Genomic DNA, 22936 nt, shown 5'->3' with positions numbered 1-22936 from the left:
CTCTTTGCCAACATCTGCATCGTCTTTTTCAATGCAAATTCCCATTCACCCAACCAACTCTTCTTTTGATGTCTTTCTCTTATTTCTCCTCTCATTGTCATACCCTTATTCCCACCACCACCTCCTCCGCCGCCTGTTTTCTCCCTCCTCCTCCTCCAACTCCTCCGTTTGGCATCGTAATTCCAATTCCAGCACCTGTTCTCTTGTTGCCTCCTATATTTTCATCACTCTGCCTCCAATGTCTGCTGCTCTACATTCTTCTTCTTACCTCTTGTCCATGAACTCATCCTCCTCTTTTTTTCTTCTCTGTCCACCACCTATGCCACTGCCTGTTTTCTCACTCCTCCTCCTCAAACTCCTTTTGGTTGCAAACCTCAAAATACTCTTCCTCTTCCAACATTGTCTTGCTGTCTTTTACACCACTATGCCTCCATAGCAGTTCTTTTACTCTACTCCACCAAGAACTGCTCTTCAGTTTTCTACTTACCTCTCATATTCAAACGCATCCTCCACTTCTGTCTTCTTTCCTCCACCACCCCATCCACCTCTGGTCTTCTTCCTCTTGGTCCTAAAGTACTGCATTCGGTCTCCGTACCTCCCTGTCCTTTCTTGACTTGACAGACTCTTTTCACAGCCTCGACTCCTCTGTGTCCTTTCCCCCCACTTCTACTTACTTCTCAAAAAAAAAAACATCATCTGATTGTCCTCTTCCGTGTATCACCACGTCCATCACCTGTTGTTTCGTCAAGTGTGATCCTCCACCATCTCTGATTCTAAGACTGCTGTTTTCTCCATTTCCATCTCCTCTTCAATATCTGCTTCGTCTTTTTCAACTCCAGGTCTCCCTCTCCCTACACTTCCCTGTCCCTCCTCCTCACAAATTGCATTCACAAATTCAACTTCCCATTCACCCATCCACCTCTTCTTTTGATGTTTCATCTTCCTTTATTTCTCCTCTCATTGTCCAATTCTTCTTCCTGCCACCACCTACTCCTCTGTCCGTTTTCTCCTTCAAACTACTCAAAGTCCTCCTCTTCTTCTAACATTGTCTTGTTCTTGTTTACACCACTCCACCTCCATTGTCTTCTGCTCTTCAGTTCTTCACCTTACCTCTCATTCTCAAAGTGATCCTGAACTTCTCTCTTCTTTCCTCTACAACCTCCTCCACTACCGGTTTTCTTTGTAAGGGTCCTGCTCCTCCATCTTCTTGTGTCTTCGACCTCCTGGTCCTCCTTTTACTGATGGGTTCTTTGTCACTGCTTCGCCTCCTGTTTCATCTTTTCCCTTCTACTTACCACTCTATGAAATGAAATAATCCTCTTGTCTTCTTCCCTCCATCACTGAATCTTTTGCCTGTTTGCTTCATCTACTAAGCACCTCCACTGTCTCTAGAACACTTTTGTGTTTCCTCCATTTCCATCTGCTCTTCTACTGTTGCGTTGCCTTTTTCTCCTCTAGGGTCTCCCTCTCCCCAAACTTCCCTGACCCTCCCCACTCAAATTACCTCACAAATTCAAATTCCCATCCCCATCCACCTCTTCTTCAAATGTCCCCTTCAAATACCTCTGATATATTTCTGCTCATTGTCCTACATTTCTTTTCTTCTTCCCTCTACAACCTGCTCCTCTGCTGCTTTGTCCCTCCTTCTCCAACTCTTCCATTCGGTCGTGTAACTCCAATCCTCCTCCTTCTTTGGATGTCGTCTTATTCACTTATCCACCACTCCACTTCATTGTCTCCTGCTCTACAGCTTTACTAATAAGCTCCTCTTCTTATCTTCTTACCGCCACCACCTCCTCCTCCTCCTGTTTTCTCTCTCTGACTCCTTCAACTCATCTCTTCGACATCATAACTCCAATTCCACCCTCTGCTCTCTTGACTCCTTTTGTTTTCACCACTCTCCCTCCACTGTCTGCTGCTCTTCATCCTTCTACTTACCTCTCGTCTATGCACTCATCCTTTCTTCTTTTCTTTGTCCCGCTACCACCTCCTTACACCCTGTATTGTTCTTGCTGCTCCCTCTCCATCTCGGCCTTTGTTCTCCTTACCTGCAATTCCTCTTGTTCTGTAGTCGTTATTCTTCCATTTTCAACTACAGCCTCCACATTTTCCTTTCTTTAGTTCTTCTCATTACCTCTCGTCTTTGAGCTCATCGTCCTCTTCTTTTCTTCTCCCTCCACCACCTCCTCCACCGCCTGTTTTCTCACTCCTCTTCCTAAATTACTTTCTGTTCCATAGTAGTTCTCTTTTACTCCACTCCACCAAGAACTGCTCTTCACTTTTCTACTTACCTCTCATTTGCAAACGCATTCTCCACTTCTCTCTTACTTCCAAACCATCTCATCGACCACCGGTTTTCTTATTCTGGGCCCATCTCCTTCCATTTCCCACAATCTTTTTCTCCTCCAGGGTCTCCCTCTCCCCACACTTCCCTGTCCCTCCCCTCACAAATTCCATTCACCAATTCAAATTCCCATTAGCCCATCCACCTGTTCTCTGACATCACCTTCATCTTCTTCTGATGTTTTTCTCTACTTATGGTACTACCTTCTTTACCTCTGCCCATCACTCTTTCCTCCACCGCCTGATTTCTTCTTCTTCCCTCTTATTCCTCTATCGCTACCTTTTTTCTCCGTACCTCCAATTACTCTTGTTGTGACGTCATCCATGTTCTATTTTCGACTCGGCATACACAGTGTCCTTCATTAAATTCATATCATTACCTCTAGTCTTCAAAATCCTCCTCCTCTCTTTTCTTCTTCCCGCCACCACCTCCTCCTCCTCCTGTTTTCTCTTTCCGACTCCTTCAACTCATCCCTTTGGCACTGTAACTCCAATTCAGTTTTTCTCATTACCTCTCATCTTTGAACTCATCGTTGTCTACTCTTATTCTTCCTACCACCAACTTCTTCTCTACCTGTTTTCTCTATCCTCTTCCTCTAACTCCTCCGTTTCGTATCATACCTGCAATTCCAGCTCTTGTTCTCTTGTTGCCTCCTTTTTTTCACCACTCTGCCACAACTGTCTGCTGCTCTTCATTCTTCTACTTCTTCTACATGCACTCATCCTCCCCTTCTTCTCTTTGTTTCTCCACCACCTCCTTACAACCTGTATTCTTCTTCCTTCTCCTCCATCTCTGCTTTTGTTCTCCTTACCTGCAATTCCTCCTTTTCTGATGTCGTCCTTGTTCCATTTTCAACTCAAGCCTTCAGTTTGCTTCCCTTTAGTAGTTCTCATTACCTCTTGTCTTCGATCTCATAGTCCTTTACTTTTTTTTTTTTTTTGCTTTTTCGGTCACACCCAGCGATACTCAGGGGTTACTCCTGGCTTTGCACTCAAGAATTACTCCTGGCGGTGCTTGGGGGACCATATGGGATTCCGGGGATTGAACCCGGGTCGGCCGCGTGCATGGCAAATGCCCTACCCGCTGTGCTATCACTCCAACCCCGCATAGTCCTTTTCTTTTCTTCTCCCTCCACCACCTCCTCCATCGCCTGTTTTATCACTCCTCCACAAATTCCTTTCGGTTCCATACCTCAAAAACTCCTCCTCTTCCACCATAGACTTGTTCTCTTGTACATAATTATACCTCCATAAGTTCTCCTTTACTGTACTCCACCAAGAACTGCTCTTCAGTGTTTCTACTAACCTCTCATTTTCAAACGCATACTCCACTTCTCTATTATTACCAACACCATCTCATGCACCTCTGGTTTTCTTTCTCTGGGTCTCCTTCCATCTTGTGTTTCAGTACCTCCTCATCCTTTTTTTACATGCCCAATCTTTATTACTGTTGTGCCTCCTCTGTTGTCTTTTTTCATCCTACTTACCTCTCCACAATGTCATCATTTTCGCGTCTTTTTCCCTCCATCACCGCGTCCACCAACAGTTTGCTACTTCAACTGTAATCCTCCAACTTCTCCCAATTCAAACACTTTTCTGTTTCCTCAAACTCCATATCCTCTTCAACATCTGCATCGGCTTCTTCAACACCAGCTCTCCCTCTCCCAACAGTTCCCTGTCCCTCCCCCTCACAAATTCCATTCACAAATTCAAATTCCCATTCACCCATTCTCCTCTTCTTTTGATGTTTTCATTTCATCTTCTTTATTTCTCCTCTTATCGTCCTACACTTCTCCCTCCACCAAATCCTCCTCCACCAGTTTTCTCACTCCTCCTCCAACTCCTCCTTTTGGCATCGTACCTTCAAGTCCAGCTCCTGTTCTCTTGTTGCATCCTTCTTCACCACTCTGCCTCCACTGTCTGCTGCTCTTCATGCTACTTACCTTTCATCCATGAACTTATCCTCCTCTTCTTTTCTTCTCCCTCGACCACCTCCTCCACCGCCTGTTTTCTCACTCCTCCTCCTCAAGCTCCTTTCGGTTCCATTCCTCAAAATACTCCTCCCATTCCAACATTTTCTTAAAAACCACTATGGCTCCAGAGCAGTTCTCTCTTCCTCCACTCCACCAAGAACTGCTCTTCAGTTCTTCTACTTACCTCTCATTTTAAAACTCATCCTCCAATTCTCTCTTCTTTTTTTCACTACCCCATCCACCCCCGGTTTTCTTCCTCAGGGTCCTCAAATTCCACCTTTGGTTTCCGTACCTCTGTCCTTTCCTTACATGCGGACTCCTATCACGGCCTCCCCTCTTCCGTGTCTTCTTTTTTGCTTCTACTTATGTCTCCACAAAATCATCATCTCTTGTCTTCTTCGTCCATCACCACGTTTATCGCCAGTTTGCTTCATCAAGTTTGGTCTTCCATCTACTTAGATTCAAATACTTTTGTGTTTCCTCCATTTCTGTCTCCTCTTCACTATCTACATCGTATTTTTCAATATCATGCCTCCCTCTCCCTTCACATCCCTGTCCCTCCCCCTCAAAATTCCATTCACAATTTCAAATTCCCATTTACCCACCACCTCTTCTGATGTCTTCGTCTTTATTAATCTCTCGTCATCCTACTCTTCTTCCTGAAACCACCTGCCCCTCTACCTGTTATTTCCCTCCTCCTACAAATCCTCCATTAGCCATTGTACCTCCAATTCCAGAAACTGTTCTCTTTTTGCCTCCTTCATTTTCATCATTCTGCCTCCAATGTCTCCTGCTCTTCATTCTTCTACTTACCTCTCATCCATAAACACATCCTCCTCTTCTTTTCTTCTCCCTACACCACCTCCTCCACCGCCTGTTTTCTCACTCCTCCTCCTCAAACTCCTTTTGTTTCCATACCTCAAAATACTCCTCTGCTTCCAACATTGTCTTGCTGTCTTTTATACCACTATTCTTCCATAGTAGTTCTTCTCTACTCCACTCCACCAAGAACTGCTCTTCAGTTCTTCTACTTACCTCTCATTTTCAAATGTATCCAACCCTTCTCTCTTCTTTCCACCATCTCATCCACCTCCGGTTTCCTTTCTCTGGGTCTTCCTTCTTCCATCTTGTTTTCAGTACCTCCTCGTCCTTTTCTTACATGACGGTTCATTTTCACTGTCGCCCTTCCTATGTTTTGTCTATTTTCCTCCTACTTACCTCTACATATTATTGTCATTTCCCACCATCACCGCGTACATCACCAGTTTGCTTCATCAATTTTGCTCCTGGATCTTCTCCAATTCAAACACTTTTCTGTTTCCTCCAATTCCGTTTCTTCAATTTCGCATTGTCTTTTTCAACATCAGGTCTCCCCGTCCCTACAATTCCCTGTCCCACCCTTCACAAAATCATTCACAAATACAAATTCCTATTCACCCATCCACCTCTTCTTCTGATGTCCCCATCATCTTCTTCTGATCCATCTCTGTTCTCATCGTTGTACTCTTCTCCTTCCCGCCACCATCTCCTCCTCCACCTGTTTTTTCTCTCATCCTTCTCAAACTCCTCCATTTGATTCCATACTTCATAATCCTGCTCTTCTTCTAATGCTATTCTTGCAACACAACTACACTTCCATTGTCTCCTGCTCTTCATTTCTTCTACTTACCTCTCGCTCTAAAACGCATCCTCCACTTCTCTCCTTTCCTTCAACACCTGACTCACCTCTGGTTTTTCCTCCTCTATCTTCTGTGTCTCCATATCTCCACATCCTACTGTTATTTGACAGGTTTATTTTCATGCCTCACCTCTGTGTCGTCTTCTTTTCTTCCACTTACCTCTGTAGAAATCATCCTCTTCATGTCTTCTTCACTCCATCACCCGGTCCTTCAGCTGTTTGCTCCTGCTACTCTGCTCCTCCAACTTCTGATTCACTTTTGTGTTTCCTCCATTTCCGTCTACTCTTCTACTTCTGCATCGTCAATTTCTCCTCCAGGGTCTCCCTCTCCCCACACTTCCCTGAACCTCCCCTCACAAATTCCATTCACAAATTCAAATTCCCATCCCCCCATCAACCTCTTCTCGATATCCCCTTCATCCTCTTCTGATGTTTTTCACTACTTGTGGTACTGCCTTTTCTTCTGCCAGTCCTTCTCTCCTCCAATGCCTGTTTTCTGCTTCCTTCTTCTTCCACTATCTCCCCCTTTTTTCTCCATAACTCCAATTCCTCTTGTTCTGACATCATCCATGTTCCATTTTCGACTACGCCTCCATGTGTCCTTCATTCAGTTTCTATCATTTCCTCTAGTTTTTGAAATCCTCCTCCTCTCTTCTTCCCACCACCACCTCCTCCTCCTCCTCCTTTCTCTTTCTAACTCCTTCAACTCATCCCTTTGGAATCATAACTCCAATTCCACACTCTGTTCTCTTCTTGCCTCCTTTGTTTTCAATACTCTTCCTCCACTTTCTGCCTTTGTTCATCCTTCAACTTACCTTTATTCATGCATTCATCCTCTCCTTTTCTTTGTACCTCCACCACCTCCTTACATCCTGAATTCTTCACTATTAGTCCGCAACTTGGCCTTTGTTCTCCTTGCCTGCAATTCCTCCTGTTCTGATGTCGTTCTGTTCCATTTTCAATTCCAGCCTCCACAGTTTCCTTCACTTCTGTTCTTCTGATTATCTTTCATCTTGGAACTCATTGCCCTCTTCTTCTTTCCACCAGCACCTCCTCCTCCAACTCCTCCATTTGGCACCATGCCTATAATTTCAGCTCTTGTTCTCTTGTTGCCTCCTTCCTTTTCACCACTCTGCCTTCACTGTCTTCTGCTCTTCATTCTTCTACTTACCTCTCATCCATGCACTCATCCTCCCCTTCTTCTCTTTGTCCCTCCACCACCTCCTTACAGCCTGTATTCTTCTTCATTCTTCTCCTCCATCTCTGGCTTTGATCTCCTTACCTGAAATTCCTCCTGTTCTGATGTTGTCCTTGTTCCATTTTCAACTCTAACCTCCAGTTTTCTTCCCTTTAGTTGTTCTCATTACCTCTTGTCTTCGAACTCACCGTCCCCTTCTTTTCTTCTCCCTCCACCACCTCCTCCACCGCCTGTTTTCTCACTCCTCCTCTTCAAACTCCTTTTGGTTCCAAACCTCAAAATACTCCCCCTCTTCCAAAATTTTCGTGTTTTCTTTTACACCACTACGCCTCCAAAATAGTTTCTTTTATTCCACCCACAAAGAACTGCTCTTCAGTTTGTCTACTTACCTCTCATTTTCAAATGCAACCTCCACTTTTCTCAAATTTCCACCACTATCTCATGCACCTATGGTTTTCTTTCTCTGGATCCTCCTTCCATCTTGTTTCACTGCATCCTAATCCGTGTTTTACATGACCGATCTTTTTCACTCTCCTGCCTCCTATGTTTTATCTTTTTTCCTTCTACTTACCTCTCCACAATGTCATCATTTTCGAGTCTTTGTCCCTATATTTCCGCGTCCATCACCAGTTTGCTACTTCAAATGTGCTTCTCCACCTTCTCCAATTCAAACACTTGAGTTTCCTCCAATACTGTCTCCTGTTCAACATCTGCATCATCTTTTTCAACACCAGTTCTCCCTCTCCCTACAATTCCCTGTCCCTCCCCCTCACAAATTTCATTCACAAATTCAAATTCCCACTCACCTATCCACCTCATCTTCTGATGTCTTCGTCTTCTTTATTTCTCCTCTTGTCATCCCACTATTCTTCCTGCCACCACCTCCTCCTGTTTTAACCTCCTCCTCCACCAACTCCTCTGTTTGGCGTCGTACCTCCTAATCCAGCTTCTGGTCTCGTTGCCTCCTTCGTCTTCACCACTACCCCCACTGTCTGCTGTTCTTCATTCTTCTACTTACCTCTCGTCCATGAACTCATCTTCCTCTTCTTTTCTTCTCCCTCCACCACCTCCTTCACCGCCTGTTTTCTCACTCCTTCTCCTCAAACTCTTTTCTGTTCCATACCTTAAAATACTCCTCCTCTTCCAACATTGTCTTGCTGTCTTTTACACCACTAGTCCTCTACAGTATTTCTCTTTTACTCCACACCACCAAGAACTGCTCTTCATTTCTACTTACCTCTCATTTTCAATCGCATCCTCCACTTCTCTCTTCTTTCCTTCACCACCTCATCCACCTCTGGTTTTCTTCTTCTGGGTTCTCATGTTCTGCCTTTGGTCTTCATAGCTTCCTGTCCTTTCCTTACATGACAGACTATTTTCACGGCCTCGCCTCCTCTGTGTCCTTTTTTTCACTTCTAGTTACTTCTCCAACAAATCATCATATGCTTGTCTTCTTCTGTCCATCACCCCATCCATCGCCAGTTGTTTCATCAAGTGTGATCCTCCACCTTCTCCCACTTCAAACGCTTTTGTGTTTCCTCCTTTCCAGTCTCCTTTTCAATATTTGCATCATCTTTTTTAATTCCAGTTCTCCCTCTCCCTACACCTCCCTGTGCCTCCCCCTCAATAATTCCATAAACAAATTCAAATTCCCATTCCCCCATCCACCTCTTCTATGATGTCCCTTTCATCTTCTTCTGACCGTTTTCTCCACTCGTGTTATTGCCTTCTTTTCTTCTGCCCATGTCCCTCTCCTCCACTACCTATTTTCTTCTTCCCTCTTACTCTTCTATCTCCCCTTTTTTCCTCTGTACCTCCATTCCTCTTTTTCTGATGTCATCCATGATTCATTTTCGACTCGGCCTCAGCAGTGTCCTTCATTAAGTTCTCATTTCATATAGTCCTCAAAATCCTTCTCTTCTTCTTCCCACCACCACCTCCTCATCCTCCTGTTTTCTCTCTCCGAGTTCTTCAACCCATCCCTTAGGCATCAAAACTCCAATTCCACCATCTGTTCTCTTCTTGCCTCCTTTTGTTTTCACCACTCTCCCTCCACTGTATGCTGCTCCTCATCCTTCCACTTACCTCTCATCCATGCACTCATCCTCCTTTCTTGTCTTTGTCCCTCCACCACCTCCTTACAGCCTGTATTCTTCTTCCTGCCTCCTCCTCCATCTCCGTCTTTGTTGACCTTACCTGCAATTCCTCCTGTTCTGATGTCGTCCTTGTTCCATTTTTGACTCAAGCCTCCAGTTTCCTTCCCTTCATTTCTTCTCATTACCTCTCGTCTTGGAACTCATTGCCCTCTTCTTTCTTCTTCCCAACACCACCTCCTCCTCTGCCTGATTTCTCCTTCCAAAACTTCTGTTTGGCATTATACAACCAATTCCAGCTTCTGTTCTCTTGTTGTCTCCTGCGTTTTCACCACTCTGCCTGTGTCTGATGCTCTTCAGCCTTCTACTTACCTCTTGTCACTGTAATCATCCTCCCCTTTTCTTTGTCCATCCACCACCTCCTTACAGCCTGTATTCTTCTTCTATCCTCCTCCTTCATCTCCGCCTTCGTTCTCCTTACCTGCAATTCCTCCTGTTCTGATGTCTTCCTGCTCCATTTTCAACTACAGTCTCCATGGTTTACTTCCCTTCAGTTCTTCTCACTACCTCTCATCCATGAACTCATCCACCTCTTCTTTTCTTCTCCCTCCACCACCTCCTCCACCGCCTGTTTTCTCATTCCTCTTCCTCAAATTCCTTTCAGTTCCATAACTCAAAATACTCCTCCTGTCCCAACATTGTCTTGTTGTCTTTTACACCACTATGCCTCCATAGTAGTTCTCTTTTACTCAACTGCACCAAGAAGTGCTCTTCAGTTCTTCTACTTACCTCTCATTTTCAAATGTCTCCTACTCTTCTATCTTCTTTCCACCACCATCTAATGCACCTCCAGATTTATTTCTCTGGGTCCTCCTTCTTCCATCTTGTGTTTCAGTACTTCCTCATCCTTTTCTTGCATGATGGTTTTTTTCATTGTTGCACCTCTTATATTTTGTCTTTATTCCTCTGTCTTACCTCTCTAAAAAATCACCATCTTCTTGTCATTTCCCAACATCATACATCCATCACCAGTTTGCTACTTCAACTGTACTCCTCGACCTTCTCCAATTCAAAAACTTTTGTGTTTCCTCCAATTCTATCTCTTCAATTGCGCATCATCTTTTTTCAACAACAGGTCTCCCCGTCCCTACAATTCCCTGTCCCACCCCTCAGAAAATCATTCACAAATAGAAATTCCCATTCACCCATCCACCTCTTCTTCTGATGTCCCCATCATCTTCTTCTGATGTTTTCTTCGTTCTACTCTTCTTCCCGCCACCACCTCCTCCTCCACCTGTTTTCTTCCTCGTCTTCTCAAACTCCGCCTTTTGATTCCGTACCACGTAATCCCGCTCTGCTAATGTTGTCTTGTTCTTGTTTACACCACTTCACTTCCATTGTCTCCTGATATCCAGTCTTCTACATAACTCTTGTTCTCAAACGCATCCTCCACTTTTCTGCTTTCCTTCACCACCTCCTTCAGCTCTGGTTTTCTTTCTCCGGTTTCTCCTCCTCCATCTTCTGTGTCTCCGTACCTCCTCGTCCTACTCTTATTTGACGGATTTTCAGTGCCTCCCCCCTTCAGTGTCGTCTTCTTTTCTTCTACTTACCTCTCCATGAAATTATTCTTTTCATGTCTTCCTCCCTTCATCTCCCAGTCCTTCACCTGTTTGCTTCTGCTACTGTGCTCATCCACCTTCTCTGATTCAAACACTTTTGTGTTTCCTCCATTTCCGTCTCCTCTTCATATTCCTGATCATCTTTTTCTCCTCCAGTGTCTCCCTCACCCCACACTTCCCTGTCCCTCGCCCTCACAAATTCCATTAACAAATTCAAACTCAAAATCACCATCCATGTCTTCTTCTGATGTTCCCTCATCTTCCTCTATTTGCCCTTTCGTCGTCCAACTCTTCTTTTCTTCACACCACCATCTCCTCCTCTGCTTGTTTTTTTCACTCTTTATCCAACTCCTACTTTCAGATATGTATCTCTAATCCTCCTCCTCTTCGGATGTCATCTAGTTCTCTTTAACAACACTCCACCTCATTAGAATACACGATTTTTCTAATTACCGCTCATTCTCAAAGGCCTCAATCACTTCTCCCTTCATTCCTCCACCACCTCCTCCACTACAGGTTTTCTTCCTCTTGGTCCTTCTCCTTCATGTTCTTCTGAGTCCACTTTGCCCCATTGGTGGTCCTGGGTTTACAGCCACAAGAAAGCAGGTCTGGTCACGTTGGGCTGTCGGGGGTGCAGCAGGAGTCCCCCGCGAACCCCCCTAACTCAGACCAGACCTGATGCTTGTTTCCTGCTCTAGAAATGAGCAGATAACACCCAGACAGATATACCCTGGCGGGTGTTGGATCAGTGTATGACTGAAACCCGATCGTGAGTAGCTTTGTTACTGCATCTCACTGGGATTCAATTTTTTAAAAAAGACACTGAGGCCACTGGCACTGATGTCCCTAGGCAGAGGGACAGGGGTGAGCCAAGGTGTGTCTCTGACAGGAAGTGGCTCATCCACAAAACCCCACTGCCCGTGTGCAAATAGCTACTAGCAGGGAAGCAGGGATCAGAGCCATGGCCGTGGCCTGTGCCCGCCCTGCACCCTGGCACAGCAGCACCCGAGGCCCACAGCACAAACACCCTGCCCCCTGTGGGCACACTCGAGTCACTGTGAGCGTCGACCACCTCCTCTCAGCTGCGCCCCTGCCACCCTCTGCCCCATTGGTGGTCCTGGGTTTACAGTCCACAAGAAAGCAGGTGGGCAGCGGCCTCCCTGGAGAGTGGGCCTTGCTCTGGCCTCTGTGTCCCCCATATCTGTCTGCACACTGGCTCTAGGGGCCTATGGGGCAACCTCGGTTTCTGCAGAGGAGTGAGTGTGGCTCCCGCAGGGCCGGCTGGGGGGTAGGGGGGCTAGCACAAACAGGCAGTATCCCCTGTGGAGAGCGATAGGTTTGGAGAAATGTCAGTTTGGTGAGAGGGACATGCAGGATCTCCGTGGTCATGTAGTGGGATCACAGACAGCGGCAAAATTAATTCATACACACACACACAGTGGCACACACCTGGACAGCTGCAGGATGCAGAGCAGGCGGGCTCACATACACACCTGTTGGGTTGCTGCATGCACGTATCCGTGTGTCTGTGTATATATTTGTCTCTGCATATATCTCTGTGTGTGTCTCTAGTGACAGTGTGTGTACACATGAGTGTATCTGTGTATATCACTCTGTGTTTGAAACTGTCTCTTGTTTGTATATTCATGTGTGCATCTGTGTGTCTGTATACTTCTGTGTGTCTCTGCACATGTATGTCTGTGTATATTTCTGTATATGTGTCTGTGTATGGGTGTATCTGTGTATGTCTGTGTGTGTGTCTGTGTTTATGTGTCTCTCTGTGTCTCTTTTGTTTTCTTTTTGTTTGTTTGTTTGTTTTTTTTCTTTTTGGGTCACACCTGGCAATGCACAGGGGTTAATCCTGGCTCTGCACTCAGGAATTACTCCTGGTGGTGCTCAGGGGACCATGTGGGATGCTGTGAATCGAACATGGGTCGGCCATGTGGAAGGCAAATACCCTACCCGCTGTGCTATCACTCCAGACCCTCTGTGTGTCTCTTTGGTTTGCACATGCATCTATGTCTGTGTGTTTCTGTGTGCATTTGTCTGTGTATATGTCTGTTTCTACATATATTTGTGTGTCTATATCTCTGTATGTGTGAGTGTGTCTCTTTTGTGTGCATGCGCATTTGTTGTGTGTATGTCAGCATCATTGTGTGCATGCACGTATCTGTGAGTCTATGCATATATATGTCTGTGTCTCTGTACGCATATGTGACTGGGTATATGTCTGTGTGGGTGTCTCTATGTCTGTGTATACGTGTCTCAATGGGTGTGGGACTGTATGGCTATGTGTGTATATGTGTGCAAGTCTATATGTACATCATGTGTGTGTCTGTGTCTACGTATATGTCAGTATGTTTATGTGTCTGTGCTCTTCTGTGTGTCTGTATGTGTTCATGTGTCTTTGTGTCTGTGTCAGTCTGAGCACATGTTTGTGTCTGTATATGTCTGTGTGTCTGATTCTCTCTGTATGCTGAATCCTGTGTGTGCATATATGTGTGTATATGCCTGTGTAGCTATGTGTACACTTGTCGATACGTATGTCTGTGCATGTCTGAGGGTGATGGTGGGTGTGTATCTCGATATATGTCTGTGTGCGCACATATATATGTCTGTATGTGTCTGTTTCTCTGTGCTTGGGTGTGTGCACATGGGTGTATGTGTCTTTGTATGCATGTTAGCGTATCTGTGTATATGTCTGTTTCTATATGTCTAAGTGTGTCAGTGTGACTATGTCTGGGTCTCTCTCTATATATATATCTGTTTCTCTGTGTCTCTGTATACATCTCTGTGTATATGTGCATGTATCTGAGTTTGTGTAAACATTCATGCTCTGTCTCTGCACATGTGGGTATTAATCTGTATGTATCTGTGTTTGTGTATATTTTTGTGCCTGTGTATGTCTGTGTGTATCTGTGTGGATGTGTGTGTTTGTGTTGTGTATATGTCAGTATGTCTCTGTGTGTCTGTGTGTATGTCTGGATGAGCATGTGTCTGTGCACTGTGTCTGTTTCTATGTATGTCTGTATTGTCTCTGCACATGTGTTGTATGTGAATATGCCCATTTTTGTGTCTATGTCTGTGTGACATATTGATGTGTCTGTGTACATGTGTATGAGTCTGTGTATGTACATCTGTGTACTTGTGTGCTATATGTATGTGTGTGTATCTTTGATTATATGTGTGTACAAGTGTGTGTTAGGTTGTATCTGTGTTTCTGTACGTATAACTGTGTGGGTAAATGTATACATGTGTCTGTATGACTATGTATATAACTGCATCAGTGTGTCTGTGTGCATGTCTGTGTCTCTATCCGTGAACATGTGTTCCTGTGTAAATGCATTTGTGTGCCTGTATATATGTCTATGTTGTCTGTGTGCATGTATGTGTGTGTATCTCTTAGTCTGTGTATATGTGCATGTTTGTCTTTTTGTGTCAGTGTGCGTGCATGTGTGTGTGTCTGTGTATATATCTCTGTCTGATACTGTGTGTTGTGTGAGTGCATATGTACACCTGTGTATATGTCTCTGGGTGTGTGTATAGATCTGTGTGTACAGGTGTGTGTCTCTGTATGCATTTGTGTGTCCTCGTGTGGGTGTGTCTGTGTGCTCATTGTGGTTCTGTTATATGTCTGTTTCACGATGTGTTCGCATGTGTTGTGTCTGTGTATATGTCTGTCTGTCTCTGTGTGTTTCTGTCTATAGATCTCAGTGTGTGTCTGTATGTCTGTATATGGTTCTGTGTCAGTTTGTGTCTCTGTGTGTCTGTGTTTAATATGTCTGTGTGTCTGTGTGCATGTGTATGTATATGTTTCTGTTTGTCTGTGTGATTGTGTCCATGTGTCTATGTATATATCTGTATGTCTGTGTCTGTTGTTTGTTAGTCAGTCTATTTAAATGTCTTTACTGTGATTGTGTGTGCATGGTGTCTGTGTGGCTATATGTATATATATATAGACACACACATATATATATATATCTGTGTATGTGTGTTCATGTGTCTCTGTGTATATAGCTGTTGGTTCCTCTGTGTGTGTCAGTTTTGACTGTATATGTCAATGTTATCTGTGTGTGCGTGTTTGTGTATATGAATGCATATGTCTAGGTTTGCGGGTGTCTGTATATGTATATGCCTGTGTGTCTCTGTGTGAGTTCATGTGTGTATACCTGTTGTATTTATATGTGTCTGAGGATGTATTTTTGGGTGTGTCTGTGTATATCTGTCTGTGAGTGTTTCTGCCTGTGTATGTTGTGTGTGCATGTGCTTGTGCCTGTGTATATGTGTGTATCTCTGTATGCACTATATATGTGTCTCTGTGTGACATCTGTGTGTATGTCTGTGTATCTATGAGTCATTGTGTGTAGATGTCTATGTCTGCATGTCTGTCTACATGTGTGTTTGTATCTGTATGCATCTGAGTCTCTGTATATGTGTGTGATTTGTATGCATGTGTCTATTGTCTTTAAACATATCTGTGTGTCTGTGTGTTCAAATATTTCTGAGTGAATCTGTGTATGTCTGTGCATCAGTATGTCAGTGTGTGCACAAGTGTGTGTGTGTATATGCCTGTCTGTGTGTGACAGTGAATGTGTTTCTGTAGGTACATGTATGAGTATCTGTATATGTCTGCATATGAATGTTGTACCTCTGTGTACACTCCTGTGTCTTTGTGTTCAGGTGCTTATGTGTCTTTGTGCACATGTGTATAGTGTCTTCATGTATATATGTGTCTCTCTATAAATGTCTCTGTGTGTCTGTGTGTACATGTGGGTGTGAGACCTATCTTTGTCTCTCTTGTGTATGTATTTTTATGTGTCTGTGGTTGCATGTGTGTATGTGCATGTCTCTATGTGTGTCTGTATATGTGTCTGCATGTGTCTTTGTAATTGCATCTCTGTATATATCTGTGTGTCTCTTTTCTTTTGTCTGTCTAAATCTGTTTTTTTTCTGTGTGTGTCTGTGTGTGAGCTCACATGTGTATCTGCATAAACAGTGTCTGTGTTTGTATGGTTGTATATATGCATGTGTGTTTTTTGCTTGTGTCTATCTCTATGTATACATGTGTCTGTGTATATCTGTATGCATGTGTGTATCTGCATGTGTTTGTGTAAGCCTGTGTGTCTGTTTCTGTCTATATACATATCTGTATGCTTGTGTGATTGTGCCTCTATGTATACATCTCTCTCTGTTATGTGTGTCTGTTTAAATCTGTTCTTTTTTCTATGTGTTTGTCTATGTTTGTCTGTGTATATATCTGTGTCTTTGTCTATATGTATGTTTATGTTTATCTATGTATATATCTGTGTGTGCATCCATGTGCCTGTGGATGTCTATGAATATGTCTGTGTGTCTGTATAATTGTGTGTACGCAAGTATGTGTCTGTGTATATGTCTGCAAACCTGTGTCTCTATGTGTGTCTGTGTGTTGATGTATTTGGGTCTATGAATTTATCTGTGTGTCCTTGTCTTTGTATGTGCATATGTGTGTTTCTACGTGTGTTTGTGTGTATATAGGTTTGTGTGTGTACAGAGATGTGTACATCTATATATGACTGTGTGTATGTGGGTTTTGTGTATATTGTATATATATATATGTGTGTATATATATCTGTGCGTGTGTATCTGTCTGTGCATGTGTCTGTGTATGTACACGTGTCTTTCTGGATGTCTGTGTATATATATGTCTCTGCGTACATTTATTTTGTATAGTGCATTTGTGTTTGCATAAGTGCTTGCATAAGATACACACATATGTCTGTGTGCATGTCTATATGTATGTTTTATGTCTGTATGCATTTGTCTCTGTATTTGTCTGCATCTTTGTGTGCACATCTGTATATGTCTATGTGTACATGTGTATTCATGTCTGTGTGCACAGCTGTGTCTGTATATGTGTCTGTACATGTGCTTGTCTTTGTCGTCTATGTGTCTGCATGTGGGTCTGTGTCTGTGTGAATCTGTGTGTGCATATGTCTGTGTCTGTACATATGTCTTTCTCTGTATACTCATATGTACACAACTCAGTGTGCATTGAGATGTGACTGTGTATGTCTGTATCTCTGTGGAAGTGTCTTGGTGTATATGTTGGTGAGTGCATTTGTGTGCATCTTGTATAGGTGTGTGTGTCTGTCTATGTCTGTGTATATGTCTGTATGTGCATGTCTGTGTATGCGCATGTGTTCTGTGTATGTCTCTTTGTATGTCTGTGTATCTCTCTATGTCTGCAACTATGTCAGTGTGTGCATGTGTTGTTTTCTGTGTATATGTCTGTGTCTGCACGTGTTTACATGTCAGATTTTGTGTCTCTGTGTGTCTATGTCTGTATCTACTTATGTTTGCATGTGGTTGTCTCAGTCTATGTCTCTGTGTGTGTGCCTGTCTATGTCTGCTGTCTGCGTGTCTGAGTACCTTTCTTTGTGTTCATATATCTTTGCACATGTCATTATGTCTGTGTGAATGTATGTGCATGTATGCATTTGCCTTTGTGCAAGTGTATGACTGTGCCTTATCTGTATCTATGTATATGTGTGTGCATGTTTTTGTTTGTCTATATTTGTGTGTCTCTGCATATGTCTGTGTGTTTCTGTGGGTGGGCATGTGTGTGTGTTTGTAAGTATGTCTATGTGTATATATGTCTGTTGCCTGTGTATAAACGTGTGTCTGTATATCTGTGTGTCTATGTGTTGCACATATGTATCTGTTTTTGTCTGAGCAAATATCTGTTTATGCATGTGTTTGTCTCTGCAAGTTTGTGTATGTGTGTGTGTCTGAGTGAGTCTGTTTATATATCTGTTAGTGCATTTATGTGTGTTAGTGTATCTGTATATATGTCTGCATGCACATGTCTCTGTGTAAATGTCTGTGTGCCTGGGTATATGAATATGAGTGCATGTGTTTTTGTGTGTCTATGCTGTGTACGTCTCTATGTGCATCTGTGTTTCTATGCATAAATATGTCACTATGTCTCTGTGTATATATCTTTGTGTCTGTGTGTGCATGTGTGCATCTGTGTATGTGACTATTTGTGTCTCTCTGTGTTGCATTGGGTATATCTGTGTATATGCCTGTGTGTGTCTCTCTCTGTCTCTGTGTGTATATGTCTGTGTGTTCCTGTGTGTCAATGTATATGTCTGCGTCTATATGTCAGTATTTCTATGTCTTTGTATATGTTTTCGTGTCTCTGAGGTTGTAGATGTGGGTCTGTGTATATATCTATGTGTCTCTGTGTTTATGTCTGTATGTGTCTCTATGGTTGAGTGTCTGTACATACGTGTTCCTGTGTATATGTGTGTTATGTGTGCATGTTTATGTAATCGTGTATGTAAATGTCTGTGTGACAATGTGTATGTCTGTGTCCCTGTGTGTACATGCGTCTCTATATATGTCTGATGTCAGTCTGTGGAAGCGGGTGTGTATGTCGTTTTCTGTGTGCAGGTATGTGTGTCTCTCTGTTTGTGTGTGTTCTTGTGTGTCTGTATGTGTCTGTGTGTACACATGGGTGTGTGCCAGTGTATGTTATCTTGTGTCTGTGTACGTTGTCCATATATACACACACGTCTGTTTATTTGTGTGTCTGTGTGTGCATATGTCTGTATCTGTGCATGTATAGTTTTAGTTCGTGGATACATATGTGCATGTATTGTGCATATGTCTTTGTATATGTCTATGTGTCTGTGTTTATATCTGTGTATATGGCTGTGTGACTGTGTTTCTCTGTACATGTCTGCTGTCTCTGTGCATGCCTTTAATTGTACAGGTCTGTGCCTCTGGTGCACATGTGTTTGGTATATGTCTGTGTACGTCTGTCTATATGAATTTTCTGAGTGTGTGCATGTGTTTCTGTATGTATGTCTGTGTCTGAGTGTGTGTGTATGCTCTTCTCTGTGTGTACACATGGTCTCTGAGTATATGTATATATCTGGAGTGTGTCCATATGTATGTGTAGGATAACATGGGATTTGTCCTTTTAGCCTTGCCTTAGGGAACATAGATTATCTTAAAGCAATGTCTTTTCTGTATGGACACAGGAAGACAATATTGTGCTTGTAAATTGGGAGTTGATTGACTCCAATATTTACTCCTGGGCATCTTCTTTCTTAACTCAAGTTGCCCTCAGTTCCTAGCACCCCAAAAGCAGGATCCCAATGAGGGACAGGACGGATGCAGGGCAAGCAGTGAGTTATGTGCTACCCTGGCATCGAAATGGGCCAGGCCAAAGTGCCGCAATACTCAACTACAAGTTGAGGGCATGATCATGGATAATGCTGTCATGATCCAAAAGTAACAATGAGATTTGGATCCTGCTGGGGTTAGGAAGACTAACCTGGCCTGAGGACTGTGGTCTGGATTATATAGTGAAAGTCCTCAGGAAAAACCAAACTTTATATCTCTTACTATGCTCACACAGAATAACATTGTTAGAAATATTAGAAGTAGATTTTCTATAACTATTTAAGTAGATTACTAGCTCACACCCTGATATACCCTTGTTTGAAATCACACCCTTGAGTGGATCTCCTTAGATGAGATTTTGTTAATTTCCTCAAGAAATGGTCTTACCCTTCTTTGTTGATTTGTTGATGTTAAACCCACCTTTGTGTCACCACCCTATGTAATTTCCTATATAAACTAGGACTGTGGGGCACTGAGAAGAGATAGAAGAGACGGGGGGAGAAAGAAGACAAGGGGGAAAGAGACAGAAGACAGAGGAAGAAGACAGAGGAAGAAGACACAGAAGCAGAGGCAGAGAGACAGATGCAGAGAGACAGGCGCAGGAGACAGATGAAGAGAGTGCAATGGCACACACATAAGCAGAGCACAAGGTGAAAGAAGTGAGAGCGAGCAGGACAGAAAGGGGAATATTAGAAGATCCAGAGAGAGATCGAGAACGGGGAGGAAGCAACGAGAGAGACGGGAGTGTATAGAGAGGAGATTGGAATAAACTGCGATTGAGACCAACCAGCTTGGCTCCGTTTCTGCCTCTGCCTGCCTCATCATTGCCATCAACCTCCCCGGGGTGGGGAAGCAGCGTGAGACTACCGAACTTGTGCAGCGGGAGAGATAGAGCCCCACTTGGGACCTCTCTCTTCTTTTTTGTGTTTTTACACATGTATGTCTCTGTGTCTGCCTGTCTGCGTTGCACATGGGTGTATGTCTGTGTATGTCTATCGGTTTATATGTGTGTATTTATGCTTGTGTGTCTCTGGGTGTATACATTATGTCTGTGTTCATTGTGTATATTTGTGTACATGTCTGCATGTGCATGTGTCTGTGTGTTCCTGCATCTCTGAGTATTGCGTTTGTCTATATATACCTCCCTGTCTCTGTATTATGTCCATTGTGTTTTTGTCTGTCCCTGTGTGTCTCATGTGTGTTAAGTGTGTGTGCATGTGTGAGAGTCTGTATATTAAGTCCACTCTGTGATTGTGTGCATGTGGGTGTATGTCTGTTTATATACTTGTGTGAGTTTATGGGTTTATAGGTGGTTATAGGTTCATCTGTGCATATCTGTCTAGGTATATATCTGTGTCTCTGTGTATATGTCTGTGTGTCTTTCTGTCTCTCTGTGTGTCTCTGTGTTCGTGTAGCACGTGTGTGTATATCTGTATGCGTCTTTGTGTGCAAACCTGTGTGTCTGTGTATAAGCCGTACCTGTGCTGTGCCTGTGTGTGTGCATGGGGAAAGTTCTTGTATATGTTAGTATGTGTCTGTATGTCTGTGGGTCCCCGTAGGTGTGTCTATTTATGTCTCTATGAATATTTGTCTGTGTATATTGTATACATTTCTGGGTGTGTGTGAGTGTATCTGTGTATATGTCTGTCTGTGCATATCTGTGTAGCTATGCATATGTCTGTGTATTCAAGTGTATATGTATATATCTGTGTGTGTCTCTGTGGGTCAGTCTGTGTGCTTTACTTCTGTCTCTGTGTGTCTGTGTATATGTCTGTGTCTGTGTCACTGTGGCTATATAGATCTGTGTTTCTGTGTGTCCATGTCCATATCTTTGTGTGCATATGTGAGTCTTTTCATATGTCTGTGTTGTGACTTTGTGTATCTATAAGTGTGTCTGTGTATGTCTGTGTGAGTCTCTGAATGTGTTTGTATATACGTGTCTGTGTATATGTTTCTCTGAGTTTGTGTATATTACTGTGTCTGTACACACGTGTCAGGGTATATGTCTGTGTTTTCCTGATTCTGTGTGTATATGTTTGTTATGTGTGTGCATGTGTGTGATTTTGTATACGTCTGTCCCTGTGTGTGTCTCTATGTGTGTCTGTGTGCATGTGTGTATCTGTGTTTGCATTTTTGGTGTGTCTATGTATATATCTGTGTTGTTAAGTCTGTGTGTGCACATGTGTATATATCTCTATACATATGAGTGTGCATTGTATGTCTGCCTATATGTGGTATGCCTTTATATGTATGTGTATGTGTGTCCATATATATTTCTATTTTTCTCTGTGTGTGTATTTGCCTATGTCTCTGTGTGAATATGTGTCTATGAGTCTGTGCATGTTTCTGTATCTGTGTGTGTCTGTGTATATATGTCTCCATGTGACTGGTCTGTGTGTGCCTTTTTGTGTCTATACATATTACCTGTGTCTGTGTGTCTGTGTCTGCATATATGTCTGTTTTTGTCAATGTGCATGTGTGTTCATTTATATATCTGTTTTATTAATGTATGTCTCTAGGTGTCTATACATCTGTGTGTCAGTATGTGCATGATTTTGTCTGTGTGTATGTTTGTGTGTGCGCATTTGGATGTGTGTCTGTGTACATGTATGTGTCTCTCTGCATGTGGATTCGTGTCTGGGTCTATTTCTGTGTTTGTATCGATCTGTGTTAGGGTGTGTTTATGTGTTTATATTTGTGTGTGCTCATGTGTTTTTATGTGCTTTTCTCTGTATGTCTGTGTGTGTACATGTCTATGCTTGTGTATATGGCTCTCTATATATCTCTGTATATATGTCTGTGTGTCTGTATGTGCTCATTTTTGTGACTAGTTATAAGTCATTATGAATGTTGCGTATGGGTATCTGTGTATATGTCTCTGTGAGTCTGTATATATCTGTGTGTATCCATGTGTGCATGCATGTGTCTGTCTATACTTACATCTGTGTGTTTTAAAGTGTCTCTGTGTGTGCAGATTTGTTTCTGGGTATATGTCTCTTTGTGTCTCCATGTGTCTAATGTGTCTCTACATATGTTTTTGTGTGTCTGTGTATATTTGGGGGTGTCTGTGTATATGTCTGCCTCTCTCTGTGTGCAGGTTTGTGTGTGCCTTGGTATATGTTTGTATATCTCTGTGTGCATATGTATGTCACTGTGTATATATTTGTATATTTGTGTGTGTTTCTCTGTGTATAAATGTTCATTGTCTTGTGTACACTTATCTGTATACGTGTGTGCCATATGGTGGTCTGCATATATGGCTATGTGCCTATGTCTGTGTGTCTCTGTTCCTTTTGTGTATGTATGTTTGTGTATATGTTTAAGTGTATATCTATGTCTGCATATGTCTGTATGTGTCTGTATATCTATGAGTCTCTGTGTATGTTTGGGTGTATATCTCTGTGTGTATATGCCTTTTGTCTCTGTGTGTACCTTCTTATATGTCTGGGTCTTTTTCTATTTCTGCCTGTATGTGTATATCTGTGCATATAATTGTGTTTCTTTCTGCATCTGTTAGTGCGCATGTGTGTCTGTGTGATGTGTGTGCTTGTCTGTGTATGACTATGTGTCTATATACATATTGTTCTGTGTGTCTTTGTATATGACTGTGTCTCTATGTGTGTGCACGTGTCTTTGTGTGCATGTGTGTGTGCATGTAGATATGATTGTGTATTTCGTTCGGTGGGTAACTACTGTATTTATATGTATGTCTGAGTGTCTTTGTGTGAATCTATTGTCTGTCTGTGGTTGTCTGTGTGTATATGTCTGCATATATGTACATATTTGTACGTGTATTTGGGGGGCTGTGTCTGTGTATCTGTGACCGTGTTGCATATATATCTACATATTTGTATATA

The sequence above is a fragment of the Sorex araneus genome, chromosome X (assembly GCF_027595985.1).
Source record: "Sorex araneus isolate mSorAra2 chromosome X, mSorAra2.pri, whole genome shotgun sequence".
In the NCBI taxonomy this organism is placed as follows: Eukaryota; Metazoa; Chordata; class Mammalia; order Eulipotyphla; family Soricidae; genus Sorex; species Sorex araneus.
This window is presented reverse-complemented; position numbering follows the sequence as displayed.